Source organism: Sinocyclocheilus anshuiensis, unplaced genomic scaffold (genome assembly GCF_001515605.1).
Source record: "Sinocyclocheilus anshuiensis isolate Anshui unplaced genomic scaffold, SAMN03320099.WGS_v1.1 scaffold485, whole genome shotgun sequence".
Taxonomy (NCBI): domain Eukaryota; kingdom Metazoa; phylum Chordata; class Actinopteri; order Cypriniformes; family Cyprinidae; genus Sinocyclocheilus; species Sinocyclocheilus anshuiensis.
Window position 1 is genome coordinate 485,037 of NW_015540863.1, and position 5,489 is coordinate 490,525.

The following is a 5,489-nucleotide window of genomic DNA, read 5'->3' on the forward strand; positions in this document are numbered from 1 at the left end:
TCTAAATGTCTCTAAAGAGAAAGTGAAAGGCAATGGGCTTTTTGAATTGAACAGTTTTCTGAGACATTTTCCATTAAACCAATGTGGGCAGACTCCTTCGGGGCCCGAGCCTTTGGTTGACACCTTCACAAACCTCTGTGATGATGGCCACCGGCACAATGGTGACTCGGCGAGCCGTAGCTGTCAATATAAGAGATTTAACCATTCCTCAAGCAGACTTTACCACAGGCTGGAAAGAAAGCTTAGTCAACTAACTAGTTTACTCCATAATATTCATCATGGCTCCAGGAAAGGCTGTCTAAAGATTTTATGTGAAGAATTCATGGCCCTAGAGCTTTATGGTTTATTTGATTTGATCAGTCAACAAATCATCGCTGAACTATTAGCATAGCATGGAGCTATTCAAGGCTACATTTGGTGTTATTACCTTCAACAGACATTCTTCCTGCATTCTCCCTTTGAAAATGTGATTGGCATTGGTTTTTCAACACCGGCGAATTACAGGACATAGTGGGGAACATCTCAGTCTGAAAAAAACAGTGTCTGTTTGATATGCCAGAGCCAGCTATAAGCCTGTCGTAGCAAGGCCTACTTTCACAGCTGTCATTCATCTACAAAAATACTTCCTCATAGCGGATATGCTTTCTTTCCTTAGTGGGAAAGTCACTCCCTGTGCAATCATTTAGGCATCTGCAAATATGTCAGACAGAACCCCATAAAACTGTCCAGGCAGACAGAGAAATGCCCCAGCTTTGTGACTACCTTAGCAAAACTGCAACAAATAACAACACAGAGATGCCAATCATGTGGCACCCTAAACAGGGTGATGTAGTTCCCGAAGTCATAAATTAAAAGTATGGCCTCACTTGAGACCTTTTAACTAATTTAAACCAAATTAGTGTAATAATGTATTAGAGCATCTGCATAGTGTAGTAAACTCAAACCATTAGTTTGATGCAAAAGTCCTGAACTCAGGGCCTGAACCTAATTGGAAAGACACTAAGTGGATTGAAATGTATTGGATTTGTTTGATGGCTTTGTCAAAATATGAAAAAACCCTCCCAGCGATAGTCAAGAGGTGCTTATAATGATTGCAATCAGGAATGATTACTTTCCCTATGGTGTATTCATTTGTGAATCAGAGCAGAGCACCAGGTTGTTCTTTGGAAATACTGCAATATGGGTTAGAAGCACAAGCTGAGCAAGACTTTCCATATGTGTAAGTTTATTTGATGGAAAAAGGAAATACATCATTGCAGAGTTAATTTGTCATAATATTGATTTATTGACTTTTCAGCATCATTAGAGTTACCAAAGGACGTTTGTCATTAGGGGACACTGAATTATTTTGCTGTTACAATAAAACGTCAATATCAATTTACTTCATATACAACACACAAATTTAAAAAAAGAAAGAAATTAATAAAATACATCATAAAAATACAGAAAGTTCTTTTAAAGGGGTCATATGATGCGATTTCAAGTTTTCCTTTCCGTAATCGTTTAAAAGTCTACACATTTAAGGAATAGGTGATGTCCTGAATTTTTCTGTTCAGCATCTGGGGATTGTCAGTTTATCTGAGTTCCTCATCTGGCGTCCAGTCAGCTGCTCCATGGGTGGTGGTAGCCAGTCTCTAAAGCTAGACTTGTATAGCTTCCTAGCAAAATCAAGACACAGTTGGACTCGTCTCTCTGCTAGTGTGCACAATCCAAGAAGTGAAAGTGCATCAGAATATCCTTGATACCTTTGTCCCAGTATGATTTTACAGACCCGTTTCTGCACAATTTCCAACCTTTTAATTTTATCAGTAGTCAAAGAACTGTGCCAAACTGAAACTGCATACTCTAACACAGGGCGCACATACCCTGTATAGATGATAACCGATTCTTGATCTCGAACACCAAATTTCTTTAGCCATCGGAGAGCAAAAAGCTTTCTGTTGGCTGAGGACAACATGTGGTCCACTTGACCATCCCATTTTAAATCACTCTGGATGGTAACCCCTAAAAACTTAACAGAGTCACAGATTTTCTAAATGTTCTGATCTATAGAAAGTGATGGCCAAGCTGGTATCTGTTTCATGCGGGTAACATGTAAGACCTTGCATTTTTTTTAGTTGAGTTTCATTTTATGTCCCTCCACCTAGATGCCAAGATCATTCATCGTCTGCTGGAGAGTACAGGGCTGATGAGAAGTCCACCTCTGGGCCATGGTCATATCGTCCACATATTTCCAGTGGGCAATTTGATCCTGGAGAGCATTGTTAATTAGTGCTAGGAAGATTATGGGCCCCAAAATGGTTCCCTGGGCAACTCCACATGAAGGATACTCCCAATCAGATAGATATCCCTGATAACGCACTCTTTGACGATGATTAGACATAAAATTACAAATCCATGGAATGAGGCTAGGTCTCACTCCAAAATCCAGGAGGCACTTCACTGCTACTGTATGGTCTACAACATCAAAAGCCTTAGCAAAATCAGTTGTGTACACTAATGTGTACACTGAACCTGGTTCTTCGCAGGCCTTATACACAAAATCCATCAGGCTAACCAGATTGTGTGTTGTGGAATGGTTCTGTCGACTACCAAACTGCACAGGGTCTAGGTTTGGTGTGATATCGTTCAGGATCCATTGCTCAACAAATTTATCACAAATTTTTGACAGCTGAGATGTTAATGAAATCGGCCTCAATTCCTCAATATTCGGGTTGGGGGAGATTTTGGTATGGGTACAACAGTAGCTTATTTCCATTGTGTGGGAACAACACCTTCCGCAAGGGAGCTATTAATTATTAATTATAAATATTTGTTAGTGTAGGATTATTTTTTTTAAGTATACTGTATATATGTCAATAAAAAATAAGTCAGTATACTGTATTTACCCTTGGAGCTGAATTTTACTGAATATCGGTTATTGGAAATTCTGTTATTTAGATATCTGACAGAATATCTATTGTATAACATAACCTCATTTACGTTTCTTGTTGTAGCAGATGTCTGACGTTTTTAAATGATTTACCGTGGTGCCACTTTCGAATGCTTCATGTATTAGGTCAGTATAATTGCTGGCAAACATCCAACTCAATACGTAATGTCTGAATTTCCATTATTCGCCCTCTCAAGTAATAAACACACAGACACACACTCAGGCTATTCATCTGAAATCTGGTTTGCTGGCAGCACGTGAGACATTTATTCTGTTGATTTAATATACACTGTGAAAAGCTGCTGCAGGAAACAGTTATTAGGATTAGACTTTCGGAAAACAAACCAAAAAAAAAAAAAGTACTTAAATTACATTTCAGTTATGTCAAGCAGAATAAACTCAAATAGGTTTATGCATTTATTTTGTGGTTTTACTGTGATAGATCACAGTGTGCAATAATCATTATTTTAAAAGTGCATGGAATTATGATATTATTAAATGGAATAATATAATGCATTTCCTGAGCTCTTTAAGGAATAAATAGAATAAGTAGTGTAGGAGTATACAATGTAAATAATATTAATAATAATAAGAATTATTATTATTATTATTATTATTATTATTATTACATTACTACATGCCCTAGATCACATTTGTTGTTTGAGGGGACATCTCAATGCAAGGCTCTAACTGTCCATTTTAATTTTCACCTGTTATACTTATTTGTATTATTATGGACATATTTCCAACCTCCTGTCACATAAATAAATCAAATCAATCAATCAATCAATTAGAAATTTCAGACCTTGTCTGACAATAAAGTTGTATCATCGTCATCATCATCATCATCATCAATCAATCAATCAATCAATCAATCAATCAATCAATCAATCAACAAATCAACAACAATAAATGCCCTAGAGACTATTTATTTCATTTCTGAAGAGACATCTTAAACCAAGGCTCTAACTGTTCATTTTAATTGTCACCTTTTATACTTTTTTGTATTATTACGGACATATTTAAACCCTACAGTCACATAAAATCAATAATAATAATAATAATAATAATACATAAATAAATAGATAGTTGTCATCCAGTGTAATATAACTTCACCAATCACTATTAACCAGTGACAATTAATCAATCAATTATTTTTATATTTCACTACTGAAAATAGATAATCTGTTCATGTTCATGGGTTTTGGTGCTATTTGTTATAGGCTATATACAGTATATATATATATATATATATATATATATATGTATATAAACTCTTTAAAAGGAGAACACAAACCCTCACATAGACCATCTTTCTGTTTTAGTCCTGTGTATTTGCATATTGAGAATTTCTTAAGACTTAAAACACAAACAGCGTGTCAGTTCTCCTCATTTTCCCATTAAATAATAGATGCCTTAATCGTTTCAATCGGGCCCTGCAGTCTTGTTTATGATGTTGAGCAGATGTCTCAGTGGCCTTTATGCTTCGCGCTTGTTGCTTTGCCAACATAAGCCTGCATTTCACCGCCACTGCTGTAAAACAAAGGCTGATTTTATAAGGATCATTTGGTGCCTTTACCAAGGAACAGGATTCCTTTGCTGGCTGTCATCTGCAGTGCAGCAGTAGGTTTGTGCCTGTCACCATTAATACTTTCCTACTGAATACTTGACACGGCTGGGTTTTTCTAGGAGTACATCAGTTTTTGAGATCAATTAATTCATGTCAAACATTTATTAGTGATAAATAATTGAGCTGGATTTATTGAGACAACTCTTCTCTGAAGAGACGAGATGCTATAGAGTGCCATCAAACACATTCATCTTCTGTAATGGTGTTGACAATATGACAATATACAGTAAGAATTAATTATTACTGGGAAAGATCTATGATGTATGGAGAAAAAAAAAGTTTTCACTAGCCTTAGTGAAAATATTTCAAATACTGTAGTTATCCTGGTGAATTTATTATGAATATACTCCAAGATTACTCTATAAGACCCCAGACTGCAAATGTTATAGGCAAAGGAACAGAAAGACCCAAGAAATCTCTTCACATTGTGCATTAAAGTAATGAAAATGCATGTATTTCAGTTACATTATCTAAGGTGATATTTATCAACCAATCCTTTGCAACAATGTGCTGTCATTTTCATTTAAACAACATGAGGGTGAGTAAATTATTTCTATTTTTTTTTTTTTGTATGATTTATATATTGCTTCAAAATATTATCTCTTTATTTATCATGTTTTACAAATGTACTTTTTTATTTTATTTTATTCTATTTTATTCAAATCATTAGAAGGTTTAGCTAGCCTTCTTTAATTATTAAACAGAACAGTACAAGCCAAATGTATATTTGTAAAGTGTAAAGTAAAATTGTAAAGTTTATTTATTTATTTATTTATGCTCAATAAAAAGTTAAGCTTTTTTCATTATTCAACAGCAATATAAACTTATTCATACTCTGTTCTGTATTCATATTCAACACTGATTACCTGGCATAGGAAGACAATGGGATTATGATTTGTGTGGAGGATTTTAGGGGTCGTAGTGGTG